The sequence below is a fragment of the Neltuma alba genome, unplaced genomic scaffold (assembly GCF_004799145.2).
Source record: "Neltuma alba isolate B1F8T4 unplaced genomic scaffold, ASM479914v2 tig00013470_pilon, whole genome shotgun sequence".
NCBI classification, from domain to species: domain Eukaryota; kingdom Viridiplantae; phylum Streptophyta; class Magnoliopsida; order Fabales; family Fabaceae; genus Neltuma; species Neltuma alba.
The window spans coordinates 107,081-116,757 of NW_021637703.1; positions in this window are offsets into that span (position 1 = coordinate 107,081).

Here is a 9,677-nt window from a genome sequence, read left to right on the forward strand (position 1 = left end):
AAATCAAATTTATACTATTCATCAACCCCGCATCCATTTTTCCTGCTTCCTTTTTCATTCTTCCCGTGTTCTCTTGTCTGCAGCCAGGGTGGGAGTGAGATTGAGAGAGAAATAGAGTGAGCGGAAGAAAAAGGTTGCCTTGCTCTCATCTAAGATATTTTGGTAAGCTATTTATATCCTATTTTTATATTTGGCTTTTGCTCTGTGATTTTTCTTGGTTGTTGACATCAGTGGAAAAACTTAGGGCTTGATAAATTTCAAATCTTTGAGGCGTGTAGTTCATTATTATGATAGAAATAGAGCTAGTGGAGTTAAAACAAGAGCCATATGATTTAGATTTTTGTGAGTGGAGTTAAAACAAGAGTCATATGATTTAGATTTTTATGTAAATAGTTGATTTGAGGAAATTTTAAGTTCGGGATTGGCTGAAAATTTTGATTTATATTGTTGGGTTCTCAAATTCAAATTTTATAAATTTTTCTAGTTTATTAGAATTTATATCGATAATTGAATGGGTTGGATTTAAGGTTTATTATGGAAGGTGAATATTTATTAATTTTTTGGGGAAAGCTTTAACCAGTGTAATTTAGGTATTTTGAATACATTGGGAAAATAGTTATAATTCAATGATCCTAATGAGTGAGAGATGATTAATGGAAGAAGAAAATTAGATTGAAATGATGATCTGAGACATAATTGATGTATAGTTATCTTTTCTAGGAACTAAAGTAAGCAATTTTTTGGGATTTTTTTATTACTGAAAAGAATTATCATTGGTATTAAATTTGATAAGTTAAATATAGTTGAGGATTTTTAGGATTTGTGATTTGGAAGTATGGTTGGAGTTATAGATTTTAGGTAAGTCAATTATAGGAGTTTAATAACTAATTATTTATTGTTATGCTAGTTAGCGTTTTATTACGTATTATTATAAATTCATTATTTGTAGAGTGAACTTGGTTGGGCTTCGGTCTTGAATCCTCTCAAGTTTGGTTCTTATGTCAAGTAACCACTTTTTAATTTATCTTGTATTCTTGTTGAGGTGATTATAAACATATGTTAATATTTTTTTAATATATCAGTATATGTTATAGTATTTTATAAAAATATTTTGGTAAATTTTGTTAGTTAAGTGGGCACGAATTGTTTGTTTTGAAATTATATTGTTGATGCTAAACAATATTGAGTATTGATGAGAATGATTTATGGATAGTGGATTATGTGAAATTGAATTGTTGAAATGTTTATAAAATTATATTGGGTTGTGTTGAGATATGATTGTAGGAGGTTTGATTTTTTACACCACGTGGTATAGCCACCACTTGACCCTTGGTGGCTGGCTTTAATATTCTTAGGGCCATCGGTATCACCCTTCCTTTAGCCAAGACACGACACCTTTCCATATTCTAAGTAGAGGGAACCCATGATTCAATGTGAGCTCTGTAATTTTCGGCCAAGTTATACCTCATTATTGAAGAACTTGGTGTGGTTTGTTAAAGAGACAAATCCTGTTATATGTAGATAGCACATGGGTTTTTTCAGAGATTACAAAGTGGTCATAAGAATATTTGATGGAGTTCCATGCATACAAGTTCCATTTTGAATTATTATATATTATTTTCTGTAAAGATGTTTATACTATATGTTCTTTGAATTTATATTTTGCCCACTTAGCTATCTTGTAATCACTTAATGTTTACTTGTTAAATTGGAATTGTGGTTATTTGGTCAATTTGACTCATCCCATAGTTATTTATTATTTTTAGGCAAGAGTTCAGTTATTGGTTCCGAGGGAAAGTTACTTGAGGCTTGAGTTTCTCGTTTTGTTCTGTATAGTCTCTATTCTACATGTTCTAATTGATGTAAATTGGTAAATTTTAGGGTTTTTTGTTACCATTAACATATTTTGAATATTCTGCTGCATAGTGGGACTTGTGGTGTCAAGCAAAGGCCTTTGTGGATACATATGGCCTTTACTTTGGTTGTGATTATTATGATGGGTTGTAGTGGTTGATATTATGTGGGCTTTAAATGTCCCAACCCATTTATGATTGGTTTTTGTTGTAATTTTGGGATTTCAGACTTTTTTATGACGGATTTGATATTTATGATAATTAGGTGATTTGGTAATTCCTTGCTATAGTAACTAATTTGCTATTATGGAAAAGTGGTTAATGCTTCACTACAAAAAAAAGAGTAATTTGTAGCAGTTAAAATAGGTAATTTGTAGCAGTTTTAACCACTACCAATGCCAATTGTGGCATTATAACTACCACAAAAATAGCCGAAGCAAATGATTTTGTAGCGGTTTAATGGAATTGCAATGCAAGATAGCCAACAACTACAGATCTTTGTCGCAGTTTAGAAAACCGCTACTAATGACGAGCGCAAAATTTTCGTTTGGCATGAGCCAAAAAAATTCAATTTGGCACTAAAATGTGTAGTCGTTAAAAAACTGCTACAAATAGGAAAATTTTTTAAAATGGCACAAGTAGGAATTTGCAGTGGTTTAGCAACTGCTACAAATAGGGAAATATGAGAAAGCAGCAGCAGTTTGTCCTTTATAATGGTTTTTAAAACCGCTATAATCATTACATTGAAATTAAAATAAATAAATTTGTTATCAAATTTACAATTAAATGTTGAAGATAAAATATAATAAATTAAATATGATTTAAATAATTGTGAATGACATTTTATTAAATTTTATGTTATATAAGGAAATTTAACAAACATTTTAAATATTAAATAAAAAATACTTATTAGAAGATTTAGAATTTCATAATTATAAAAGTTAAAAAAGTTTTTGAAATGTTATTTATGAAGGTAAGAAATAAATTAGAAAGAGTAGAAGATAAAGGTAAATAAGTCCTGTATAAAAAAATTTAAAAAATTAACAAATATAAATTAAATAATGTGAGAAAATAAAAATAAATTGACAACTGAAAAAACTTACAATTTGATAAAATTGTAACAGATGAGATGGGGAGAGAGAGGAGGAGAGGAGGAGGAGGAGCGAGAAAAATGGGAGGGAGGGTGGGAGTATTTATAAAGGACAGGTGTCATTTGTAGCAGTTTTAGTTTAGTTTGTAGCGGTTATTATATTTGTAGCGGTTTTTATAGATTTTATAACGGTTTTGTAACTGCTACAAATAGTGAATTTTTTAAAAAAATTACTAATTTTAAAAAAATGGTTTGGAATGAACTGTTGGAAATTTAGTTTTCATCACTTTACCTGAAAGGAGATATATAAAGTCAAATAATTAGAAATAATTATAACACATATATTAAAATTAAAAACTCTCTTGTTAATTAATGTAACAAAAATGAACCAAAATTATATGTAAAAAAGAAATACTTAACAATTGGTAAATTGTCATCTCCTTCAAAGAAGAAATTTTTAAAATTCGTTAGTTGGAAGGGTTCACTATCATAAGCGATGTCATCACCATTAAAACATCCTTTCTTTAACCCCTTAGAGTACGCATTTGAAAGTGTTACAGTTCGAGCAATTCACGAAACAAAGCCTGTAGACTGAAAATTTATGATTGGTTCTCGAGTTACTGTTCACTAGTTAAATTCCAGATTTTTTGTCCAAATTTGAAAAATCATAACTAATTGTAGAAAAATCATATTGAGGTGGTTCAAAATTCTATCTGAAGCTTTTTAGGGAAAAAATATAGAACTAGACCTAACCCTTACCAATTCATACAGTTTATTCATTGAAATTTACTATTTATTTGGTCAAAACTGTACGTTCCAGTTTCTCTGCCATAACTTTGATCAAGGATAACTCTTAGCACACATCCATTTTAGATGGTCTACCGCTTGTTTTAAAGCCCAGGATGTTTATTTTAACCATACTAAATTTCATGGACAGAATCAATCGTTTGTCTTACCTCCACGTTGTCACTAACTTGTGGCTCCTTTAGAGATGGTTTATCTCCCTAACTTGTATTAATAATTCATGATTAATTCTCTCCTTGCATAATACATTTCCATCAATCCATAAAATATTCCCATACATTATCATAATCAATTATATATGCCATCATCATGATTTAAAATAATGACATATTGATATCATACATGAACATACAAATTATAAAATTTAATGTGATAACTTTCTTCAATTCTTTTTCTCTTTCCTTGCTTCCACTTCATGCATCCTTTACTTGATCATTATCACTATTATGGTTGGTTAAGGGAGAGTGAGATTCGAGAGAATCTCAGTAGCAAACATTACCATTTATGCATGCAAGATGGATGCAAGTGTGTGACATGCTTACTCAACCTAGTTCATGCTTACTTATAATATTTTCTCATGCTCAAAGTTTCACATAAACATGCATGGCCATGGAAAACATCAATAAAACATAGCATCATACTAGCATTAGCATCTCATATCATCATCAAACAACATAATCCACTTCAACACACAAGTATACACATCAAGAACACAAGAAAGGTAAGTTCGCTACCTTATATCCTTAAGCTTTCTTCTTGCTCCCTATTACTTCCAACCATTAAGGTTACTTGCTCAACTTTTTTCATTTATTTTCCTTGATGTCTCATGGCTCTAAATGCATCAACACATCATTACCATTCATTCATTCATTAGAGTCATGGTAATCAACAACATCAACACTTTGTTTTTTTTGAACTATATTGACTTCTAACTTTTGAGTTTGATTCTCAATTTTTCTAAAATTAATTCCATATGCTATTCCCACACAATTTTTTATGTAGAATCTATTTCCAAGCTCAAAATCATCAAAAGCCAATCCTAGCCCCAAGAACTAGCTCTGGGTGAAATATTACTCAAGTTACATCGTCATGAATTTCAACCAATTTCAACATAAAAAGCACTTGATTCTTGTTTCTTTCAAGCCTTTGAACATTATTCTAACATCAATTTCATCTTGCCATATTCTTAAAAATTTCATGCAGCATGCCCCCCAAGGGTCTCAAGCTCCAAAAAATCATTAAAGTCCATAATCAAGCTCAACAAGAACAAGGGTAGTGAAAACTATATCAAAAACCATGAACATACCTTGTTTTAGAGCTTGATCATGCATGGGATCACTTGGCCTTTCTCTCTCCTTCTTCTTTCTCTCTATAGAATTCATTTTGCAAGAGTTTCTCCATGGTTTCCTTGAGCTTGGATGAAATGAGGGGAAGGGAGGGGGTATTTATAGAGTTTAAGAACAGATCCTAGCTATTGATCTTAAAATTGCAAGATTAAATCTTGGCCATCCATTTTTTTCCTCTGTGTCTTGTAGTGACAAGTCTCCTCATGACATCATACTTATCTCATCATGCTTATATCATGCTTATATCATCAAGCCACATGCCTTTAATCCAACCATACATGTGTCTTACATCTGACTGTACACGTGTCTTGTATCCAACCGTACATGTGTCTTTTCTATCTAACCATACACTTGTCTCTTCCATATCCCTCTATCATTTTGACATTAAAATAGGGAGGAAATTAATATAAAATTCGTGCAAAATACATCCCTTAGACATTCCTCCACCCATCTTGCCATTTTGCACTATATCAGGTACTTTTTGAGGTCCTGACTTATCTTGTACCTCTGGGACATGTTCTGGCACCATTTTCTCATCTCAATTAAGTACACATATGGCATCACCTTAAAGGAGCATAGAAGAAAACAATTAGCTTTACTGACAAGCTACTTAGCCTTACTGAGTCACGCAGTAAAGATTTCACTATAACGGATAGATAAAGGATTGTCTAAAATGTACTCATACTGCGTTCTGATTTTTATACTATCTATAAATATCCCCTAATGACTTAGCACCCTAACTCAGAGGTGTCATAATTGCACTTGGAGACTTAGCATGCTGACTCAGTGCCATCATAATGGCCTTTAGATATTTTCTTTGCTTTTGTCTCCTATTTAGATTATTTAATATTTGACCGGAGCATGTTATTCAATTTAGAGCTCCAAAAATTCATCCAAAAATACCATAAAATTTCTTAAATTCTAGATAAAATATATGAATTTTCTAAATCCATAACTCGATCCATAGGCATTTCTTTTTGAATTTCACGTAAATTGCTCTTTTCAACATAACTGGCTTTTAAATATTCTTAAAGCCATTTTGCTGGCCTTCTGGGGGTAAGACTAATTTTATAATTTTCTTTAGCCTCTTGATTCATGAATCCCTATTTTAACTTACATTTCTGAGGCCTCTTCATGGCTCAAATAATTAAATCTAACTTTATACCTTAAAATGAACCATAATCTTTAAAATTTATTTAAAGTCAATCTAAGGTCATTTTCATAATTTTTCTACACATACAAGCCTTAGCATGTCATTTCCTATTTTCTGGGATCTTTATGAAATTTTCGGGCATAGTTTCCAATTTTGCCCTTATCTGCACAAAATTTTACAAAATTATGATTTTGCCCTTGGTTCGGCTTAACCAATAATTCACCTCCTTGAGACCTTTAACGTAATCTTTGACCTATATTCATCTCTATTTCTCATTCTTGGGCCTCGAGACTTCATCCGAGTCTCTAACTTCCTCTTTTCTCAATCCTAGAAAACTTTCTTTTTGCGATTTAGTCCCTAGGAATCCTTTTGTCTTTCGAAAGAATCTCTGGGACCTCTGCCAAAAAGGGTCTGGTAGCTTATCCATTTCAAGCTAATTTTGGTACTTCTAAGCCTAAAATTTAGAATGTGACAACCATCATCACCTATGTCATAAAGATTTCGCAGCTTGAGGTGAACCACCATATTCCAATCTTTATGTTTCTCGTCCTCGACATAATAAACCCGGTGTGCCTCAGAGGCAAGAATGTATGGCTCATGATCTTTAGATTCTCCTGTATAAATGAGCCTAGAGAAATTAACAGATGTGATGTCAATTTATTAGTAGAGAGTCCACATGAAATTGTTGTATTTGCCTAGCAACACTTGAACAGAGTGACAGTGAAAAGTCCTTAATAATGTAACTCAACAATATCAATCAGCTTTCCATAGTAAGGAATGTCTCCAAATCGCATGTCAGTGTCACTAGTATCAGCATAACTCCTCATTCTAAACATGCCAAAACTCCAGAGTTTTATGTGAGCAAACCCTGATCATGTGCTATTGTGCGGAATTTGAACCTATTGACATTATATGCAATAAACCTCCTGGCATCATCAAACGGACCATATGCAAGACTTTTGAGTTCAGCTATATGGGGATTATTGTCATTACGTATTTGACATGTAAACCAACTCTGAAATTCTCTGTGGACTCTCTCGTCAACCTCAATGGATGTTTGTGAACAAACCCGTAGCTGCCGCCTGACATATCTTCTAAATTCCCTATGGTGTTATTTGCTAGAGAAGGCAATGATGAAGAAATTTTAAATATAAAAAGGAAAATCAGTGTATAACTTACTAGAGAAAAGGCTCAACTTGAGTGCAATCTATCAAGACATGTCTGTGTGCTTGTAACTTCTCAATGGGAGTCAGTTTGAAGTATTCAAACACTCTACCTGGTTTCCTAATAGGAGAGAAGAAGTCACTCGAATTGGAAGGACTCGATGGATAATCGTTAATGTGCCCATGGGGGAGGGTTTGAAAGATGTCTTGATGTCTCAAAGTATCTAGAGCAAAAAGTTAGGACCTCATCTCTAGCATAACCTTATGCTATTAACCCCTATAGCCACGCCTTATTCTTGACATAGGCTTTTAATTTTTCTAAATATCTACATGTTTAATTAATTAATACTTGTCTATAACTGAGATTAAAATTTGGAGAATGTAAAGAAATAATATGACGCACCTTTCAATAGGGTACATCCATCGATATTGAATTGGGCCAGCAAGTTTTGCTTTTTGAACAAGATGATGGTAAGATGAATCATGATAGTAAAGAAGGACGGAGGAAATATCATCTTCAAATGACAAATCATCAAAATTATTTTATTTTGCAGTTGATCCAGCTCCCCAAGTATCAAAACCTTCGCACACAACTTTTTAAAAAATGAACATAGCTCCACTAAAACCATAGAGACATCAGGAGGGAGTGTGTTTCTAGGTGCCAAAGGAAGTAATTGTTACATCAAAACAAGCGAGTCATGACTCTTTAACCTAGTAACCTTTTGAGCTTACAAATCAATATACCTTGAGATGTTGCTGGAATATCTATCAGGGACTTTTATTTTCTCTAATGTTGACAGGAAGATATCCTTGTTCTGCTTCGTTAATGTAAATTTAGTTGGTTGAAACCTATGATAATCAGGCCAAGCATCTGGATGAATTCCAAGGTCCTATAAATCTTTCCTAGCTGAGAGGTGGTCTTTAGAATTTCTAGGTTCATTGTGCAACGTGTATAGCACATTATCACACACATTCTTTTCTATATGCATGACATCAAGATTGTGGCAGATCAAAATAAATTTCCAATAAGGAAGGATGAAGAAGATACTTCTTTTCTGCCACTGCATTGGCTGACCATTAGATGTGCCACGAGAACATCGTTCGACGCGTTCAACTTTGTCAATCTTGTCGAACTCGACATCAACACCCTCTTGTTGTCAAAATATATCCATGCTAGATAAAGTAAGAGGATGATCTCTTTTTTCTTGTTTACCATTAAAACGATTCTGTTGCAATCTAAATCTGTGCTTCGAATCAAGGAACCGTTGATACCCCATAAAGCACCATTTACGACCATGTGGAAGGCATACATGTTCAGAGTCAAAGTTGCACTCATGATAGGCTAACCCCATATGCATGTTCCAATCGAATAATGTTCCTAACCTAAGAAAATCACTAATCATCCATATTAAGGTTGTGTGAAGGTTGAAAAGCTTTTTCTCATATGAGTCATAGGTTTCCACATAAGTAGTCCACAACTCGATCAATTCTTGTATCAATGGTTGTAGGTAGACGTCTATATCATTTGTAGGTGCCCTTGTGCCAGGAATGATCATGGACAGTAAAAAGGAGCTTGATTTCATGCACATCCAAGGCAGGAGATTGTAATTGTAAATTTCAATTACTAATTAATTTCCTTTAACAGCTCCTAAGTGTTGTTCTTATTCCTCCCTGGCATCCTCTTCCAATTTTGCTCGTAGATGGGAAACAACATGTACTGTCCACCCAAATAAGCTAGATACCCATTGAACAGATGTCCTCCCAGCTCAATCAATTGACTGTGCTTATTCAAAGGAACTGACACATGCATCCTGTCTGTAATCTATGTCTTTCACATTCAGTCTCCTCATGAACCTATTGCCAGCTAGGTCTGTACAATTAAATTGATAAATCAAATAATATCAATAACATTTTATCATTAATATTAAATAACATATCTCACTTACCCACAACCTCCACCTCCCATATACTCAATCCTTCACCAGGTCGACGCGGTTGATTCTGCTATTGCTGCTAGTGGTTCTCTTCCTCCTCTGAGCCCTATACCTCTCCCTCCACATCATCGTTGAATTCATGCTTATGTCCCTCCAAGTTAAGATCGAAATGCTCATTGATCATGTAATTTTCCATGCTGATCATGGCCCCTCATCCTCCTTTGGCTCCTCGGATAGCCCAGGCTAGTCAGGATGCGGGGGGTCTCGTAGGATCAATGGGGTCTTTACTGTGTCACTGATGACAACAAAGGTAGAAATAATAAAAGTAGAGGCA